This window comes from Bufo bufo, chromosome 3 (genome assembly GCF_905171765.1).
Source record: "Bufo bufo chromosome 3, aBufBuf1.1, whole genome shotgun sequence".
Taxonomy (NCBI): Eukaryota; Metazoa; Chordata; class Amphibia; order Anura; family Bufonidae; genus Bufo; species Bufo bufo.
In genome coordinates this window covers 396,603,283-396,625,088 of record NC_053391.1, presented here as the reverse complement: position 1 = coordinate 396,625,088, position 21,806 = coordinate 396,603,283, and the positions used below count along the sequence as shown (strand labels likewise).

The following is a 21,806-nucleotide window of genomic DNA, read 5'->3' as shown; positions in this document are numbered from 1 at the left end:
GTACCTTAAAGTATCTCTCATAGTGACCGCGCTCTTCTCGCACATGCGCCGTGCGCGTCCTGCCGCAGCGCGTTCCCGGCTCCCTCCCTCCCATCTGTATGTTCACTGCGCCTGTGCTGCAGTGCAAGCAGACAGTGATCGCGCTCACGCCGCAAGGGAGAAGCGATGGGCGCGAGCGTGCTGTATAGGAACGGCGCAGTGAACAAGAAGATGCCAGGGAGGGAGGGAGCTGTAGCCGGGATCATGCTGCGGCAGGACGCGCACAGCGCATGCGCGAGAAGAGCGCGGTCACGGCTACAGGGAAAACTGTCCATCAATATGCGGAGGAGCGGCATAGGGGCGGGCTTATCCGACGGTTGAGTCAAGGAGGCCGCTGCCCCCGTGACTTCAGCACGACTTCAAAAAGGTGCCAAACACAGTTTTATAAGTGGATTTTATGAGACAGCACAACGCAGAAAGGAGATATGAATACATCTTTGGGCACGCTATGAGAGATACTTTAAGATACTGTGATTAGTGTAAATTGTCTTTTCCAGGTGACAGGTTCCCCTTAAAGATCGCTGTTCACAAGCTCAAACCATCAAACTTGAAGGAGCTGGAGCAGTTTTGCAAGGAGGAATGGGCAAAAATCCCAGTGGTAAGATGTGGCAAGCTCATAGAGACTTATCCAAAGCGACTTGGAGCTGTGATTGGCGCAATAGGTGGCTCTACAAAGTATTGACTTTAGGAGGGTGAATAGTTATGCACATTGACTTTTTCTGTTATTTTGTCCTATTTGTTGTTTGCTTCACAATAAATAAATAAAAAAACATCTTCAAAGTTGTGGCCATGTTCTGTAAATCAAATTATGCAAATCCTCAAACAATCTATGTTAATACCAGGTTGTGAGGCACCAAAATACGAAAAAAGTCAGGGGGGGTGAATACTTTTGCAAGGCACTGTAGCTGTCCCTCTTCCCACCACCTGCAAACTGGAAGCTACAGCTTCTCTGATGCTGCAAAGCGTGGTAACAAACACATAGCAGCTACGCATACATAGTAGGGACCAGTAGACACGACGCAGTGCTGTTCCCCTGTGGGGTCCTAAAACTGAGCGAGGACAACCTCTGGGATCCCGAGCACCAGGCGGTTCCATCCATCATCATAACGCCCACAGGCAATCCTGTGTGTGACGTCACACACCGAACTAATCACGTGTTTTCTTGTAGGAGTGACAAGCGAGGGGCGTGGCTGACCAATGTAGCCCATCCTAGGATGGGCGTGGTTATAAGTGAGTGCTCCGGTGGCTATTGGTCTTGCGCTCGGCGGAGGGCGTGGTGTAGCCCCGCCCACGTGCAGCCTCTGCCTGGCTCTTCCTGCTGCTGCCTGTGGTCGGGACATGCCGCTGCTGGGGACCTGTTGGGATCTGTGAGTAGTAGAGCGCCGAGGAGGGGGCGTGCGGGACTCCAGTGTCCCTGGCATCTGCTCAGGTACCATACCCACATATGCCCACCAGTGCAACAGGTCTTCCGCTGTCATAGCTGCGGGCACTAGGAGGAAGTTGGAGCAGGAAGCGCTCGGTGCACTTTGCTTAGGGGAGTAAAGTTGGGTCGTGCACAGGGAAAGATGACACCTTGGTCTATGGCCGGGTCTATACCCGTCACACACATGTTAGAAGTTGGACGGGGCAAGCTGTGGGTGCTACTCCTATGTCCCAGTTCACACTTCTAATAAGCATGGCTGTTCTTGATCCTATAGGTTCCAGTGATCCGGGGACATGTTCATGGTGGTGTCACATGTCTTGTATATCATGAGGGGAATATTTGGAGTCATTTGTTTACGAATCTGCATTGAGATACTTTACGCTAAACACAGCACGGCCAATAAGAGCACTACTAGTGTTGAGCGAACTTGTGTTTTAAGTTCGGCGTCTAAAGTTCGGGTTATCGAAGAATCGCGTTATGGATTCTAAATTCCGTTATGAATCCATAACGCGATTCTTCGATAACCCGAACTTTAGACGCCGAACTTAAAACACAAGTTTGCTCAACACTAATCACTGCTTTCATTTGCTCCCCTGCCCGGTCTGACCTCACACATTCCCTGCGCATACGTCAGATGTGTCCACTTGACACAGGCCAAGAGAGTGTCCTGGGAAATCCTCCGGGTGTATACTTCCGATAGACGCAGTGTGAACAGACTGTTTATTAGTGTAGTGTATGGCTGACTGATAGCGGTGCTATGACTGCCGTCTCCTTCCTTATCACCCTGGTATTAAATGACTTGTCTGTGTAAAGGGTGTATTAGACACCCTGATCATACAGCCGACTTCCCTCCCGACGATCGCTTGCTGTGGAGACCGCTGCTATTACATGGGGAGGAATGATCGCTAGGCCATCGCTCGTCCATTCGTGATAGATTTTTTTGCGACTGTCGCAGGATGTCTCATTGCGACACCATAGACTATCATAAAAATTGCTGTGGGACAAATGTTGCAGTGTAGTTGTGGCCCATCTGTCGCACGACTTATTGTCGTCGTGTAGACCTAGCCTTAGGCTACTTTCACTTTCACATTGTCCGGTTTTGAGATCCGGCAGGGGATCTCAAAACCACAGCAAAACTCTTCCGTTATAATAATACAACACTTCAGAATGGATCCGGATGTATTATATAAAAAATGAAGAAACCTGATCTGAACTAAAACCATAGTAAGTCAATGGGCGCCAGCTGCGTTGTTTTTTTTTTTTGTTTGTTTTTATGTCCACAAAAACCGGATCCAGCACCATTGAATTACATTGTTTGGGTTCAGTCTCCAATGACGGACACAAAACCGATGCTTGCATCGGTTTTGTGTCTGGTCACAGAACGCAACAAACCGGAACAGAATGTGTTCTGGTGCACTCTGTTTCGGTTTATTTGGTTTTGTCCCCATTGACAATGAACAGGGACAAAACTGAAGCGTTTTCCTCCAGTTTTGAGAGCCTGTGCCGGATCTCAAAACTGGAAAGGAAAACGCAGATGTGAAAGTAGCCTTAGGGATCTTTCACACGAGCGGATGCCGTGCGGGTGATCCGCTGCGTGAAAGAGAGCCAGGCCCCGTTCCGGACAGCAGAGACAGGAGCAGTAACATGACTGATAATGTTCTGTGCCTCTCTGTGATCTTTTTACTACAAAATCACGGTGACAACTTTCTCACCATGATTTTGTAGTAAAAAGATCAGAGAGGCACAGAACATTATCAGTCATGTTACTGCTCCGTGTCTCTGCTGTCCGGAACGGGGCTTGGCTCTCCGCTCGTGTGAAAGAGCCCTTCGGCTGGGTTTACACGGGCGTTGCGGAAAAATGTGTGATTTTTCCGTGTGAGTGCAAAGCATTTTAATGCGTTTTGCACACGCGTGAGAAAAATCGGCATGTTTGGTACCCAGACCCGAACCCGGACTTCTTCACAGAAGTTCGGATTTGGGATCGGTGTTGTGTAGATTTTATTATTTTCCCTTATAACATGGTTTAGTAAATTAGGGATGGAGGGGTTAAAAAATAAATAAAAATTTAGCTCACCTTATCCACTTGTTCGCGCTGCCTGGCTCATCTTCTTTCTTCTTCTTTGAGGACCTGGGAGGAAAAGGACCTTTGGTGACGTCACTGCGCTCATCACATGGTCCATCACCATGGTGATGGACCATGTGATGAGCGCAGTGACGTCACCCAGGTCATCAAAGAAGAAGAAGAAAGAAGACAAGCCCGGCAGCGCGAACAAGTGGATGAGGTGAGTTTAATTTTTTTTTTTAATATTTTTTTTTAACCCCTCCATTCCTAATTTACTTAGCATTCTGTATTAAGAATGCTATTATTTTCCCTCATAACCATGTTATAAGGGAAAATATTAAAATCTACAGAATGCCTAACCCAAACCCGAACTTCAGTGAAGAAGTCTGGGTTCGGGTCTGAAGAACACAACGCAATCGCATACAAAACTCACCCCACTCGCAGGCAAAATCGCACGATTTTTCCGCAACGCACCCGCATCCTATCCGGCCCTCACACTCGAAGCCTGTGTGAAAGAGGCCTAAGGGTATGTCCAACCTTTAAGTGATGGTCTGTTCTCAGGATAGTCCATCACTAGCTGATCGGTAGGGGTCTGGCACCCTGCACCTCCACTGATCAGCTCTTCTGTGTAGCTCCATTGCCAAGCGTTGACACCATCAACATTGTAGTGGACAGCATTGTGTCAACTTCCAGCAATAGAGCTACACAGAACAGCTGATCAGCGGGGGTGTGGGGTGCCAGACCTCTTCTTATCAGCTTGTGATGGCCTATCCTGTAACTGGACAACTCCTTTAAATTCAGGTGTACCAAATGTATTTCAGACATCCCAACCTGCAAAAACTCATTTCAGGGAGGTTTTATTTTTTTTTCTTCCACAAACTTTTTATGACATTTTCCAGACATATGCAGTATCTGCACACTTTGCTCTATGGTATGGAGGACTGGGCTCATTACCCTGCCCCAAATTATCATATTTATGTATATGATTAAAGGGATTCTGTCACCACCTATAAGCCCTGTGAGCTAAACATATGCTCATGTCCAGGGTAGCATTCTGATTTCTAAGGTGGCCTTATAAAAGCTATTTGACGCTTTATTCTGCGGAAAAACAGGTTTTACTAACCTGTCAATCATTGAATTAAGGTGCCCAAGCAGGGGAGGTCTGTGGATGCATGGTGCCCGGCCGCACGCATCGTCGTTCGTGCCCAGCGCCGCCTTCTACTCCTCAGTGCCGCCTCCCCCTCCTCCCGCTTTGAGATCCCGCGCGTGCGCACAGGCTCAGCCTGATGCGCCGTTGCGGACTGCTGGCATCGGCTTCTTCTTGCACTGTGCGCACGCGCTTAGAAGTGGACACTGCTACAGGTTGCCGGAAAGGTTTACTGCGAGTAAACTAGAGATGGGAAGTTCGGATCTTTCACATGAATCGGTTCATTTGAATCAGTTCATTCAAATGAACCGATTCATTAATCAAATCTTCGGTTCATTCGCTGAGCTGACAAGAAGCAAGTGAACCGAAGCTTAGGCTGCGCAATGCGCATGCGCGGATGCTTCCATTCACTTGCTGACTCGCTGAGTCGGCTCTTGGTCTGAGTCAGGAAGTTTATTCTTTAAAAAACCGTGTGTAATTATCTACCCCACTGTAGGAAAAAAACAAGCATCCAGCGGGTGTGAATTTAACACTGGGGTAAATAATATAATTAAAATGGAGGGTTAAATGTGTAAATGTATTTAAAAAAATACATCTCTCTCAATAGTTATATAGCTACTGAATGAGACAGAAGAAGGGATGCCTTTAACATATATATCTCCTTGAGAAGCCAATTTGACCCTAAAGGGTTAATTCAACCTGTAATCTAAACTCTGTCCTGTCACTTCTCTTATCTCTCTGCTCTGCTATCAGTAAACCTTTTCACATTTGGGTGTCAGAGAGCCGCTATCTAATAGCGGGAGACTCCCTGAACCTCCGGGAGACTTGAGATCCCTGGTATTTAGGATAAGGCTACTTTCACACTAGCGTTCTTTGCGTATCCGTCATGGATCTGCAGAAACGCTTCCGTTACAATAATACAACCGCATGCATCCGTCGTGAACGGATCCGGTTGTATTATGTCTTATATAGCCATGACGGATCCGTCATGAACACCATTGTAAGTCAATGGGGGACGGATGCGTTTTCTATTATGTCAGAGAAAACTGATCCGTCCCCATTGACTTGCATTGTGTGCCAGTGCGGATCTGTCTTGCTCTGCACCACATCGCGGACAGAAAAACCCTGCTTGCAGCGTTATTCTGTCCGCGATGGGGACGTAACCAAACGGAACGGAATGCATTTTGGTGCGTATCGTTTATTTCAGTTTTGTCCCCATTGACAATGAATGGGGACAAAACTGAAGCGTTTTCATCTGCTATTGAGATCCTATGATGGATCTCAATAGCGGAATTGAAAACGTTAGTGTGAAAGTAACCTGATAAAGTTTTTTTTTTTTTTTTTTCAAACCTGAATAAATGTGTACCTCAATTATATGGCCTAAACATGCTTTGCACTTGGCCTAGCTTCTTTATCTTATGTAGAGACTGTCACTGTGGTTGAAGTGGTGGCCTTGCGTGATTGATCTTCACAGTTGAATGACAGCTGCAGTCCACGAGAGCATTCATGTGGACTGCAGCTGTGGTTCAATAGTTAAAATCCATTAGTCGCAGTGTAGCCCAGGCCTAACTCTGGTCCTCTTGAACATTTGGCTTGTTGAGAGCTATGAAAACCCTTCTAGTCCCACCTCTGGAGTTGGCAGAACTATCCTCGCAAACAAGTTAGACCAGTATGTGAGCTAGTCAAGATCTCTAAGCAGGCTGGTTTAGGAAACACACCTCCTGCTTCCTGTAAACCTATCACGGAGATTAGGCACACAGAAGCGATGGCGGTTTTCTGTATCTCAGTCATGAATATTGTGTTAGAACAAACAGAACAGCTAATTGTCAGTGGGATTATAAGAGGCACCGAACAGAAGTAGCTGGTGAACGCTCAGAAGCTCCATCTGTCCACTAATGAAATATGTAGCACAACTTTGTCCTTGAAGAATGCTCATTGCCATATAATGTACTGAGAACTAGAAACGGTATAAACCTGCTGACAATTACATTACAACTAGGGTTGTTTCGATACCATAAAAAAGTATTGCGATACTCGATACCATTCGATACCACGCAAAAAAAAAAAAACGCCCCAAAAAAGCTGCGTGCATTCCGCATTTTATGGAACATCCGGCCCATAATAGAACAGTCCGATCCAATTTTTTTTGGGGAAAAGGTGGCTAAAAAAAAATTACGAATCGCGCAGTTTTTATTTTTTTCTGTTACAGAGCTCACCGCATAGGACTTTTTAAAAATATTTTAATAGTTTGGACTTTTCGGATGTGGCGATATGTTTATTTATTTATTGTTTATATATTTTATATGTAAAATTGGGAAAGGGGATGATTTATACTTAATATTTCGTTAAGTATTTTTTTACTTTTTATTTAATAACAATTTTCCCCCTTAGGGGCCAGAACCTGGGATCTATAATCCCTTGTCTTATGCACCCTGATAGAGCTCTATTAGGGTGAATAGGACTTCACACTCTCCCTGCTGCCCTGTGCATAGTACACATGGCAGCAGGGAGCTTACCATGGCAGCCAGGGCTTCAGAAGCGTCCTGGCTGCCATAGTAACCGATCGGAGCCCCAGGATTACACTGCTGGGGCTCCGATCGGAACTGCGACCAATGATTTTAATACTGGGGAGGAGGGGGGGGCGCACTGCGCTACCAATAATAATAATATAATTAAAATTTAATACAGGAGGCAGGTTAACTGAGGGTTTAACTTCCGCAAATCGCAGCTCCTCGCCAGCACCCGCCTCCGGGATTTGTGTTAAAGAGGACCTTTCATCTGGCAAAAATTTGTGAACTAAGTATCATGATATGTAGAGCAGCGCCCAGAGATCTAACTGCACTTACTATTATCCCTGGGCGCCGCTCCGTTCTCCCGCTATGTCCTCCGGTATCTTCGGGGACTTGGTTATACTGGGCGGAGACTGCCCTTGTTCTCCTGGGCGTCTCCTTCTCCCAGGCTGTAGCGCTGGCCAATCGCAGCGCAGAGCTCACAGCCTGAGAGGTTTTTTTTTCTGCGATTGGCCAGCGCTACAGCCTGGGAGAAGGAGACGCCCAGGAGAACAAGGGCAGTCTCCGCCCAGTATAACCAAGTCCCTGAAGATACCGGAGGACATAGCGGGAGAACGGAGCGGCGCCCAGGGATAATAGTAAGTACAGTGAGATCCCTGGGCGCCGCTCTACATATCATGATACCTAGTTCAGAATTTTTTGCCAGATGAAAAGTCCTCTTTAAACATTTCAATTCATTGGTGGTGCAGTGCGCCCGTCCCTCTCTTCTCATTGGTGGCAACGGCGGCAGCGACACAGGGGGAGGGAGAGAGTACTTCCTTCTCCCCTGTGCTGCTGAGGAGAACACGGAGTGCGCTGAGAGCAGCGCGATCCTTGTTCTCTGATACTAGACTGCGCAATAGCGAAGCCTAGTATCGAAAAAAGGCAAATACTGGTATCGAGGTCGATACCAGGCAAAAGTATTGATTGGGTATCGAAAATTCGATACCCGAAAAAACCCTAATTACAGCACAGGATTAGCGGAAACGCAGGCTACAAACGTCAAATGCCCATGTCATGCAGATGTTCTGCTTTTTGTCCAAAAGATTGTCTATACTGAAAATTGATTGTCATTTTAATATGATCATTGTCGTTGGGAAGGCACCTTTTACACGGACAGAGCGGCAGCATATCGTCCCCATGTAAACAAACAGCAGAACCGTATGAGGACGAATGATCGTAGAAACGATCGTTTGTCCCCATACAGTAGCAATAAACATTATAACAAGTGGGCAGTGGTCGGGAATAAACGTCCTCGTCCAGATCACTGCCCACTCCATCGACTTATGTAAAAGAGCCTAACAGTGGCCACAGACATTAGTCTAAAGTTTATCAAAATAGATGATTTCAACCAAAATGAACAATGATCTGTTGAAATTTAGCAACAAATGACTGTTTTAGCCTACAGATGATAGACCATTATCATTTGAAAAGAAGTCGGTCCGTTTTAATATTTTTGCCCAGTAGTTGGACAAAAGATCTTTCTTTGAGAGAATTGTTCCCAGAACGATCTTTCGTCCATCGCCCGGTTTTACTGAACGGTTATGGACAGTTTAATGTGATAGCCAATATAGAAAGTATGTATGGCTGCTTCTGCAAAATGAACGTTCACTAGATGTTTGGTTGTTCAAATGGTGTTCAATAGGGATGAGTGAACCCGAACTTTGCGAGTTCAGGTGCCGGGACCCGAACCCAGACTTTTTCACTGAAGTCCGGGTTCAGTGTTTGGGTGTTTTTTTTATTACTTTATTATTTTCCGTTTATAACATGGTTATATCGGAAAATAATTGCATTTCTAAGACTGAATGCAAAAAGGAAACCTTTAGGCCTCTTTCACACGGGCGTTGCGGGAAAATGAGCGGGTGCGTTACGGGAACACCCGCAAATTTTCCGCGCGAGTGCAAAACATTGAAATGCGTTTTGCACTCGCGTGAGAAAAATCGCGCACGTTTGGTACCCAAACCTGAACTTCTTTACAGAAGTTTGGGCTTGGGTTAGGTGTTCTGTAGATTTGTATTATTTCCCCTTATAACATAGTTATAAGGGAAAATAATAGCATTCTGAATACAGAATGCATAGTAAACTAGCACTGGAGGGGTTAAAAAAATATTTTTTTTTAACTCCCCTTAGTCCACTTGATCGCGTAGCCCGGCATCTCCTTCTGTCTCCTTTGCTGAACAGGACCTGTGGTGAGCATTAATTACAGGTAAAGGACCTTTGGTGACGTCACTCCGGTCATCACATGATCCATCACATGATCTTTTACCATGGTGATGGATCATGTGATGACCGGAGTGACGTCACCAAAGGTCCTTTACCTGTAATTAATGCTCACCACAGGTCCTGTTCAGCAAAGGAGACAGAAGGAGATGCTGGCTACGCAATCAAGTGGACTAAGGTGAGTTAAATTATTATTATTTTTTTTAACCCCTCCAGCGCTAGTTTACTATGCATTCTGTATTCAGAATGCTATTATTTTCCCTTATAACCATGTTATAAGGGAAAATAATAATGATCGGGTCTCCATCCCGATCGTCTCCTAGCCACCGTGCGTGAAAATCGCACCGCATCCGCACTTGCTTGCGGATGCTTGTGATTTTCACGCAACCCCATTCACTTCTATGGGGCCTGCGTTGAGTGAAAAACGCAGAATATAGAACATGCTGCGATTTTCACACAACGCACAAGTGATGCGTGAAAATCACCGCTCATGTGAACAGCCCCATAGAAATGAATGGGTCGGTATTCAGTGTGGGTGCAATGCGTTCAACTCACTCATCGCATCCGCGCGGAATACTCGCCCATGTGAAAGGGGCCTTAGAGGCATTCTGTTTTGCATTCCGTCATAATAGAGGTCTATGGACAGCATAATGGATCCATTATGCAGGAGTCCTCTGTTTGTGCGATTCTGCACCTTCTGTAGAGTGGTTTTCCCTACAGACTTCGATGGGGTTAACATAGGAAAATCCACAGCAAAATGCATCAAAACTGCGATAAATAGTGTACCCCGGCTGGAAACACACATGCAGTTTTCCAGCAGGAAAGAGAAGTATAGGCTCTTGCTTTATGTTTCCCATTCCTTTTGACTATAGGAGGGAAGGAAGTAGGGTTGGCAACCTAATTCCAGCTTTTTCATAGGAGACTTGGTGCCGAGATGAAAAGCAGTCAACAGATCTTGGCTTCAGGTTGGCAGTGTGGTCTCTTTCGGCCGATTGGCTGAGGAGCCCCTCTTTTTTTTGTTACCCCACTTGCTGCCCCGCTGTGCCCCTGTTCTGTTATCGCGCCCTGTATGCCAATAGATAGTATTGGTGCAGGGAGGAGGAGACGCCAGCGCTTCTTAGTGGGCAACTCCTTCTCCCTGGCTGTGGCGCTATCCAATTGCAGCAGACCACGTCACAGCCAGGGAGAAGGTGAAAGATCCTCTGTGTCTGTACTGGTGACAGATTCCTGTTGATGACCTGCATAGTTCTATCTTCTGTACATTGACCCTAGCAGGATATGTTCTGTGAACTGTGCTCTGTATGCAGAGTCAGTACAGTTCAACCATAGCATTCACAGTAGATTGCTCTGCTTGCTGTGTGTGTACTTAAAGGGTACTCTTAAAGGGGTTTTCTGGGAAAAATCTACTTTAAGCAAGTGCCCACAGCTTGCCTCTGTAACCAGAAGATTCATACTTAAAGGGAGCCTGTGACAATGACAGTGTAATCTGCAGGCAGCATGTTATAGAGCAGGAGGAGCTGAGCAGATTCATATATAGTTCTATAGGAAAAGATTGTATAAGTGTTTTTCAATCATTTATATTCCTGCTCATTCTCTGCTTTGTAGTCAAGGAGGCGGTCCTATCAGTGACTGACCGCTTTCTCAGTATACACAGTCATAGAGGGAAGGCTGTCATCACTGATAGGACCGCCTCCTCCATACAGCTATCTCAGTATACACAGACCTAGAGGGAAGGCTGTCATCACTGATAGGACCGTCTCCTCCATACAGCTATCTCTGTATACACAGTCATAGAGGGAAAGGTGTCATCACTGATAGGACCGTCTCCTCCATACAGCTATCTCTGTATACACAGTCATAGAGGGAAGTCTGTCATCACTAATAGGACCGTCTCCTCCATACAGCTATCTCTGTATACACAGTCATAGAGGGAAGGCTGTCATCACTGATAGGACCGTCTCCTCCATACAGCTATCTCAGTATACACAGTCATAGAGGAAGGCTGTCATCACTGATAGGACCGCCTCCTCCATACAGCTATCTCTGTATACACAGTCCTAGAGGGAAGGCTGTCATCACTGATAGGACCGTCTCCTCCATACAGCTATCTCTGTATACACAGTCATAGAGGAAGGCTGTCATCACTGATAGGACAGTCTCCTCCATACAGCTATCTCAGTATACACAGTCATAGAGGAAGGCTGTCATCACTGATAGCTGTATGGAGGAGACGGTCCTATCTCAGTATACACAGACCTAGAGGGAAGGCTGTCATCACTGATAGCTGTATGGAGGAGACGGTCCTATTTCTGTATACACAGTCATAGAGGGAAGGCTGTCATCACTAATAGGACCGTCTCCTCCATACAGCTATCTCTGTATACACAGTCATAGAGGGAAGGCTTTCATCACTGATAGGACCGTCTCCTCCATATAGCTATCTGTATACACAGTCATAGAGGGAAGGCTGTCATCACTGATAGGATCGCCTCCACCATACAGCTATCTCTGTATACACAGTCATAGAGGGAAGGCTGTCATCACTGATAGGACCGTCTCCTCCATACAGCTATCTCTGTATACACAGTCATGGAGGGAAGGCTGTCATCACTGATAGGACCGTCTCCTCCATACAGCTATCTCAGTATACACAGTCATAGAGGAAGGCTGTCATCACTGATAGGACCGCCTCCTCCATACAGCTATCTCTGTATACACAGTCATAGAGGAAGGCTGTCATCACTGATAGGACAGTCTCCTCCATACAGCTATCTCAGTATACACAGTCATAGAGGAAGGCTGTCATCACTGATAGCTGTATGGAGGAGACGGTCCTATCTCAGTATACACAGACCTAGAGGGAAGGCTGTCATCACTGATAGCTGTATGGAGGAGACGGTCCTATTTCTGTATACACAGTCATAGAGGGAAGGCTGTCATCACTAATAGGACCGTCTCCTCCATACAGCTATCTCTGTATACACAGTCATAGAGGGAAGGCTGTCATCACTGATAGGACCGTCTCCTCCATACAGCTATCTCTGTATACACAGTCATGGAGGGTAGGCTGTCATCACTATCAGGACCGTCTCCTCCATACAGCTATCTCTGTATACACAGTCATAGAGGGAAGGCTGTCATCACTGATAGGACCGTCTCCTCCATACAACTATCAGTGATGACAGCCTTCCCTCTATGACTGTGTATACAGAGATAGCTGTATGGAGGAGACGGTCCTGTCAGTGATGACAGCCTTCCATCTATGACTGTGTATACAGAGATAGCTGTATGGAGGAGACGATCCTGTCAGTGATGACAGCCTTCCCTCTATGACTGTGTATACAGAGATAGCTGTATGGAGCAGTCAGTCCTATCTCAGTATACACAGTCATAGAGGGAAGGCTGTCATCACTGATAGCTGTATGGAGGAGACGGTCCTGTCAGTGATGACAGCCTTCCCTCTATGACTGTGTATACAGAGATAGCTGTATGGAGGAGACGGTCCTGTCAGTGATGACAGCCTTCCCTCTATGACTGTGTATACAGAGATAGCTGTATGGTGGAGACGGTCCTATCAGTGATGACAGCCTTCCCTCCATGACTGTGTATACAGAGATAGCTGTATGGAGGAGACGGTCCTATCAGTGATGACAGCCTTCCCTCTATGACTGTGTATAGAGAGAAAGGACCGCCTCCTCCATACAGCTATCTCTGTATACACAGTCATAGAGGGAAGGCTGTCAGCACTGATAGTACCGTCTCCTCTATACAGCTATCTCAGTATACACAGTCATAGAGGGAGGCTGTCATCACTGATAGGACCGTCTCCTCCATACAGCTATCTCAGTATACACAGTCATAGAGGGAAGGCTGTCATCACTGATAGGACCGCCTCCTCCATACAGCTGTCTCTGTATACACAGTCATAGAGGGAAGGCTGTCATCACTGATAGCTGTATGGAGGAGGCGGTCCTATCAGTGATGACAGCCTTCCCTCTATGACTGTGTATAGAGAGAAAGGACCGCCTCCTCCATACAGCTATCTCTGTATACACAGTCATAGAGGGAAGGCTGTCATCACTGATAGGACCGTCTCCACCATACAGCTATCTCTGTATACACAGTCATAGAGGGAAGGCTGTCATCACTGACAGGACAGTCTCCTCCATACAGCTATCTCTGTATACACAGTCATAGAGGGAAGGCTGTCATCACTGACAGGACAGTCTCCTCCATACAGCTATCTCTGTATACACAGTCATAGAGGGAAGGCTGTCATCACTGACAGGATCGTCTCCTCCATACAGCTATCTCTGTATACACAGTCATAGCGGGAAGGCTGTCATCACTGATAGGACCGCCTCCTCCATACAGCTATCAGTGATGACAGCCTTCCCTCTATGACTGTGTATACTGAGATAAGACTGACTGCTCCATACAGCTATCTCAGTATACACAGTCATAGAGGGAAGGCTGTCATCACTGATAGGACCGTCTCCACCATACAGCTATCTCTGTATACACAGTCATAGAGGGAAGGCTGTCATCACTGACAGGACCGTCTCCTCCATACAGCTATCTCTGTATACACAGTCATAGAGGGAAGGCTGTCATCACTGACAGGACCGTCTCCTCCATACAGCTATCAGTGATGACAGCCTTCCCTCTATGACTGTGTATACTGAGATAGGACTGACTGCTCCATACAGCTATCTCTGTATACACAGTCATAGAGGGAAGGCTGTCATCACTGATAGTTGTATGGAGGAGACGGTCCTATCAGTGATGACAGCCTTCCCTCGATGACTGTGTATACAGAGATAGCTGTATGGAGGAGACGATCCTGTCAGTGATGACGGCAATTCCTCTATGACTGTGTATACATAGGACCGTCTCCTACATACAGCTATCTATGTATACACAGTCATAGAGGAATTGCCGTCATCACTGACAGGACCGTCTCCTCCATACAGCTATCTATCAGTGATGACAGCCTTCCCTCTATGACTGTGTATACTGAGATAGCTGTATGGAGGAGGCGGTCCTATCAGTGATGACAGCCTTCCTCTATGACTGTGTATACTGAGATAGCTGTATGGAGGAGACGGTCCTATCAGTGATGACAGCCTTCCCTCTATGACTGTGTATACTGAGATAGCTGTATGGAGGAGGCGGTCCTTTCTCTCTATACACAGGACCGCCTCCTCCATACAGCTATCAGTGATGACAGCCTTCCCTCTATGACTGTGTATAGAGAGAAAGGACCGCCTCCTCCATACAGCTATCTCAGTATACACAGTCATAGAGGGAAGGCTGTCATCACTGATAGATAGCTGTATGGAGGAGACGGTCCTGTCAGTGATGACGGCCTTCCCTCTATGACTGTGTATAGAGAGAAAGGACCGCCTCCTCCATACAGCTATCTCAGTATACACAGTCATAGAGGGAAGGCTGTCATCACTGATAGGACCGTCTCCTCCATACAGCTATCTATGTATACACAGTCATAGAGGAATTGCCGTCATCACTGACAGGACCGTCTCCTCCATACAGCTATCTCTGTATACACAGTCATCGAGGGAAGGCTGTCATCACTGATAGGACCGTCTCCTCCATACAGCTATCAGTGATAGCAGCCTTCCCTCTATGACTGTGTATACTGAGATAGGACTGACTGCTCCATACAGCTATCTCAGTATACACAGTCATAGAGGGAAGGCTGTCATCACTGATAGGACCGTCTCCTCCATACAGCTATCTCAGTATACTCAGTCATAGATGGAAGGCTGTCATCACTGATAGGACCGTCTCCTCCATACAGCTATCTCTGTATACACAGTCATAGAGGGAAGGCTGTCATCACTGATAGGACCACCTTCTCCATACAGCTATCTCTGTATACACAGTCATAGAGGGAAGGCTGTCATCACTGATAGGACCGTCTCCTCCGTACAGCTATCAGTGATGACAGCCTTCCCTCTATGACTGTGTATACAGAGATAGGACCGTCTCCTCCATACAGCTATCTCTGTATGCACAGTCATAGAGGGAAGGCTGTCATCACAGATAGGACCAACTTCTTTACTTCAAGGCCCAGAATGAGCAGGAGTTTAAATGAATGAAATACAATTTATACTGAATGTTTTCCTATAAATCTATATATCAATCTGCTCAGCTCCTCCTGCTCTATAACATGTTGCCTGCAGCTCAGACACCATGTTCAGTGTGACAGGTTCCCTTTAACTGCTCCCTGCCACTCCGGTCCTCCGCATTGCCTGCACTGTCTCCATGTTCCGGTCCCTACAATGTTGACGTCTGGCACAACATGGACATGGTCACATGCTCCACTGCAGCCAATAACTGGCTTCAGTTGGGTCGCTGAAATAAATTTATGGGATCTAAGGGGCCCAAATGCACTGCGGTCCTTTCAACACCCATTGGCACATTTGGCTATACTCTGAGTGCCTCTAGACACTGAACTAAGTACATAGAAAGTACAGAGCCCGGGCGGAAAGCCCAAGGGACACAGTGCTCAGCAGAGTGAGTGCTGGAACCTTTTCATTCTAGCAGTGGAACGGGCGGGTCACTAACAGTGATGTCAGCAAAAACACTATTACTCTTTCTGCTACTAAGGGATGTGAATACTTTATCGTGCTTGTTTGTCAAAGCAGCACTAAGGAATACAGTTATTAATTCTAGACTTAAGTTAAACACTTCTGCTTCCTAAAGGGGTTGTCCCTTGTCATATCGATAGGATTTGCTATAAGTGTCTGATCGGTGTGGGACCCCTGCCTTGAGTAGAGAGGACGACATGCATGTTCGATTTTCTCCATTTACTGCTATGGGACTTCCAAAAATGCATGTGTAGCCTCTTCTTCGTTCATGCTGGGGCCCCGTTCTTGAGTTAGGAGCGGGTCCCAGAGGAATCTGACATTTAGGGCTCTTTCACACGAGCGGATGCCGTGCGGGTGATCCGCTGCATGAAAGAAAGCCAAGCCCCGTTCCGGACAGCAGAGACACAGAGCAGTAACATGACTGATAAAGCTCCGTGCCTCTCTGTGATCTTTTTACTACAAAATCATGGTGACAACTTTCTCACTGTGATTTTGTAGTAAAAAGATCACAGAGAGGCACGGAGCTTTATCAGTCATGTTACTGCTCTGTGTCTCTGCTGTCCGGAACGGGGCTTGGCTCTCTTTCACGCAGCGGATCACCAGTACGGCATCTGCTCATGTGAAAGAGTCCTTATGGCCTATACTACCTGTGTCTTGGGCCTATTTCACATGAGCGTGACTGATTAGGCCCGGATGCGTTCAGGGTGCGTTCAGTGAAACTCGCACTCAGGGCCGGCGTCATAACCCGGCATCCCCGGGCAAGTGCCGGGGCCCAATGCTCCTGGGGGGGCCCACTGAGCTGCTATGAGCACTTCCATCAATACAGATGGGAGCTCTCACTGCTGTCATTTCACATACGCAGTACCCCTCTGGTGGGCCCTCTGAGCTGCAGAGACTCAGGACACGCCCCCTCTACACAGGACACGCTGCCTGAGGAGAGAGACCGCACGGCTGGAGCTGGAGCAGAGAAGTGTGAACACAGTCTGTAAGTCTGCACTGTGACTGTCTCTTCTCTGTGGGACAGAAGGAAAGGGGGGGACGCTGCTGCTTCCTTTCTATTTAGTTGTGTTACTGTTTTATTAAGCTGATTGCCTCCATGACACCTGCCCCCCCCCCCCATATCCTGTCCTATATCACCCTTATGGAGCCCCTGCTGTCTCCTTTCCTCCCTCATGTATCCAGGGCTCCTGTCCCACCCTCCTATCTCCTGTTGCTGCCCTGCACAGACCTCCTGCCACTACTTGTATGAATCCCCCTCAGAGCCCCTTCAACCTACTTGCTGTGTCCACCCCTCCTGTCCATCCAGGGCCCCTGTCTCACTCCTCTGCCTCTCATTATGGTGGCATCTGAACCGCATTCACCATAAGGACCTTCTAACATCACAGGGTCATGTGACTGTGCCCCCCACCCCGTACTGTGCCCCTTTATACCCTGCATTGTGCCCTCTTACCACACTCTGTGCAGTGCCCATAGTCATTCCCTGTACTGTGCCCTCTTATACCCTTTTATCCGGTCACTGTATGGTGGTTTTATCCTTGTATGGCGGTGTTATCACTATATGGCGGTGTTATCACTATATGGCGGTGGTATCCAATAACTGGATGGCCATAACTGTATCCCTTTCTGCCCACACCACTTTTTTTAGACCTGGCATGAGCGGGAAAAGATACAGATTGCGGTGTTAAGGACCTTTGCGCCACATCTGTGTCAGAAATACGCCTAATATAGACGTATTTCTATATAATAAATGACCCCCTAATCGTATGATTATTCGGGGGGTGGGGCTAATATCTTTATATTATATAGATTCTAGTGTATTATACTGTTCCCTGTATTTCCCAGTAGAAAATGATCCTTGGGAAGCACAGTCCTCATCCCTGACCACCAGGACCAGGTAGCGCTCTGTCAGTACATGGCGGCCTCCCCTCTCCTCCACGCTGCTCCGCTGTGTACTGGTGCTTATTCTGACACTAGGGCTGGGTTCACATCACATTTTTGCCATCCATTTAATGCATACTGAAAATGTATGCATTGACAGATGCCTTAGACTGATGCCGTACAGTGACTTCCGTTCACCATACAGTTCCATGGTAAAAAAACATATACGTTAACGTATGCATTTTTTACTTGACTCTGCAGGATACAAAAACGTGGAGTGCAGCACATGTGTATACATCAAACCGATAGGAAAAACGTAATGTGAACACACATTGGGGGGGAGGGGGGCGTACTAAATTTCGCTGTGGGGCCCAGTCAGTTCTAGCTCCATCACTGCACATCTCCTTCTCTCCTCCAGGCCTGGCTCACTGCTGCAGCGGGCCGGAGGAGAGAAGGAGCGCAGGGAGCTGCGGTTAGTGAATGACAGGACCACCAGCTCCCCTGCAATGATAGGTATGTGAGGGGGCCACTGGGGGGTCATTCATCACACTGTGAGGGTCATTTACACAGTATAATGACTCCCAGTGCCCCCCATTTAGTATAATGATCCCCATTGACCCTCCATTTAGCATAATGACCACCAGATCCCCCATTAAATATAATAACCCCTCGTGCCCCCTCCATACAGTATAACCCCCAGTGTGGGGGCGACTGGGGGTCATTATTCTGAATGGAGGGTCACTGTGGGGTCATTATACTGTGAGGGCCCTTTACATAGTATAATGACCCCCAGTGTCCCCCATTTAGTATAATGATCACCAATGACCCTCCATTCAGTATAATGACCCCCAGAGCCCCCTCCATACAGTATTCCCCCCGTGTGGGGGCTACTGGGGGTCATTCAGGGCCGGCTCCAGGTTCATGTGGGGAGCTGGGAGCTGCGGTTAGTGAATGACAGGACCACCAGCTCCCCTGCAATGATAGGTATGTGAGGGGGCCACTGGGGGGTCATTCATCACACTGTGAGGGTCCCTTACACAGTATAATGACTCCCAGTGCCCCCCATTTAGTATAATGATCCCCATTGACCCTCCATTTAGCATAATGACCACCAGAGCCCCCATTAAATATAATAACCCCTCGTGCCCCCTCCATACAGTATAACCCCCAGTGTGGGGGCGACTGGGGGTCATTATTCTGAATGGAGGGCCACTGTGGGGTCATTATACTGTGAGGGCCCTTTACATAGTATAATGACCCCCAGTGTCCCCCATTTAGTAATGATCACCAATGACCCTCCATTCAGTATAAATACCCCCAGAGCCCCCTCCATACAGTATTCCCCCAGTGTGGGGGCTACTGGGGGTCATTATTCTAAATGGGGGCGACTGGGGGTTATTATTCTGAATGCAGGGCCACAGGTCGTCATTATACAGTGGGGGGGGGAATTGGGGGTTCATTATACTGTGTGAAGGGCCACTAGTAGTCATTATACTGTATAGGGGCCACTGGGGGTCATTATACCGTGTAGGAGCCACAGGGGGACATGTCAATGTAAAAAAATGCCTCATGGGGGCCCACTGGGATTTATTGCCCAAGGGCCCACATGAACCTGGAGCCGGCCCTGCTCGCACTATTTTGCAACCAAGTTCAGTCAGTTTTGTTTGCGATTGCGTTCAGTTGTTCAGTTTTTTACGCATGGTTGCAATGCGTTTTAATGCGTGTGATAAACTGAAGGTTTACAAACAACATCTAGCAACCATCAGTGAAAAACGCATTGCACCCGCACTTGCTTCCGGATGTAATGCGTTTTTCACTGAAGCCCCATTCACTTCTATGGGGCCAGGGCTGCGTGAAAAACGCAGAATATAAAACATGCTGCGTTTTTCACGCAACGCAGAACTGATGCGTGAAAAAAACATGTACACAGACCATTGAAAGGAAAGGGTCAGGATTCAGTGTCGGTACTATGTGTTCATTGCATCCGCGCAGAAAACTTGCTTGTGTGAAAAGGGCCTTAGGGCTCATGTACACGGCTGTATTTTTGGTCCACATCCGATCTGCTTTTTTTGCGGATTGGATGTGGACCCATTCAACTCAATGGGGCCGCAAAAGATGCGGACAACACACCCATGGGCTGTCCACATCCATAAGTCCGTTCTATGGCCCTGAAAAAATAGAACATGTCCTATTCTATTCTTGTCCGTTTAGCGAACAAGGTTATAACATTTGTGAAGGAGTGTAAAAAAAAAAAAAAAGCCTGTAGGGTCTTGGTCGGACCACAAAAACGGATACGGTCGTGTGCAGGAACCCTTAGACATTAGTGCAGCATGGTAATGACATTCACTGTGGGTTGTTTGCAGGTCATGAAGGGTACGCTGGCCAAGTTTAATTAACGTCAGAGCAGCCTGTGTTTAGAGGATGAAACGAGCATTATATTAAAGGTTTCAGTTACCAGGATTAGTGGGCTGAATGGGTTATCATTTTTCTTCCTGCACCTTCTTAGCCCTGATCTACAGAGAGACTCATTTAGCTCAGACCATTTATTGTCAGCCTGTCCTTTCTGTACGGCAGAACAAATCGCTGGTCGGATTTAGGCCTCATGCATTGTGGATTCACAAAAATGGATCCTGGCTGTGAGCATGCCGCCTTTTTTTTTTTTTTTTTTTTCTCGGTCTATAGAAAAGTCTTATTCTTGTCTGCAAAACTGACAAGAATAGGACATGTGTGCTGTCGCCGGTGTGCTGACCGCCAAACAGGAGCCATTTTATGTGTATGTCTGCATGTACCAGGATTGCGGCAGTAGCAGGAAAGTGCCGATTTTTAAATGTCTGGCATGTCGATAACTGTCACAGGCTGGTTGCAGATGTTTGCTCCGTTAAGTTCACTGGGGAAGTCGAAATCCGTAACAAAACTCAATTATTGTGGATTTTGCTCTGCAGACTTTAACATTAATTAAGCAAAACCACTATGCTCACCTTCCCAGTCTTCTGATGCTAATGCTTGCCTTGTCCCTGGCCGGTCTCCGTATCCTGGCCTGTAGTGATAATGTATCCTGTGGTCATGTAACCGCCGCAGTGGTCACAAGTATCGGCACGTCATCACTAGAAGCCAGGACACATAAACTGGCAGGGGACCAAGTGGCTGTGACAACACTAGCAGAAGATTAAGAAGGTTCCTCACAATTGGTGATAGAAATCGCTGATCCACCGCTGACCAAATGCTGAGGCCCCATGCACACGACTAAATCAAACAAATAGGATAGCACCACTTACTGACTATAGATAGTCCATACTAGCCGGCGGTGCTAGCGGTGTCAGGCCTCGGTCTCAGGGGCCCCACAATAGCAATGGAAGGTATAGGAAGAAACCGCAGCACTCGAATCTTCAATCCATTCGTGTTTTTATTAAGCTTTGGTTCGGTGTTAATAAACACACGATTGGATTGAAGATTCGAGTGCTGCGGTTTCTTCCTATACCTTCTTTCACGACTAAATCATGGATTCGCAAAATATGGATTCCAGCCGTGTGTACCCTGCTTTTTCCTGTTTCCCACATCTTGCCTATGCCCGCAAAATAGACAGAAGTTTTGTGGACAAAAATGGGCATTTTTACAGTAGTGCGGGATGTGGAGAACGGGAAAGTGTGTCACACACATGGCCGGAATATGCACGTTGCAGACTGCAAAACGGATACGGTCGGGTGCTTGAGGCCTTAGAGTACTCATACTTATTAGATGGAAGTTGGCCTAAGTTGCTTCCCTCCACAAATGGAAGATGCTGAGCTTGGATGTATATGGGGGAGTCAGAGGACAAGCGTTTGGTCAGACAGCTATCTACAATACTTGTAGCTTTTGTCTGATGGACTGAGGCCAT

General features: G+C 47.1%; 1 protein-coding gene across 4 annotated transcripts in view; it reads left to right on the top strand.

Moving 5' to 3' along the window:
• Positions 1-1,325: 1,325 nt before the first annotated feature.
• Positions 1,326-21,806, top strand: part of RFFL (ring finger and FYVE like domain containing E3 ubiquitin protein ligase) — a 59,134-nt gene continuing 38,653 nt past the window's right edge. For 2 of the 4 annotated variants that reach the window (XM_040424802.1, XM_040424801.1), the window contains exon 1: positions 1,326-1,406. The gene's annotated coding sequence lies outside the window, so the exon portion shown is untranslated. Of the gene's footprint in view, positions 1,469-21,806 lie in introns of all 4 variants that reach the window. The other 2 variants (XM_040424798.1, XM_040424800.1) reach the window with 1 other exon arrangement.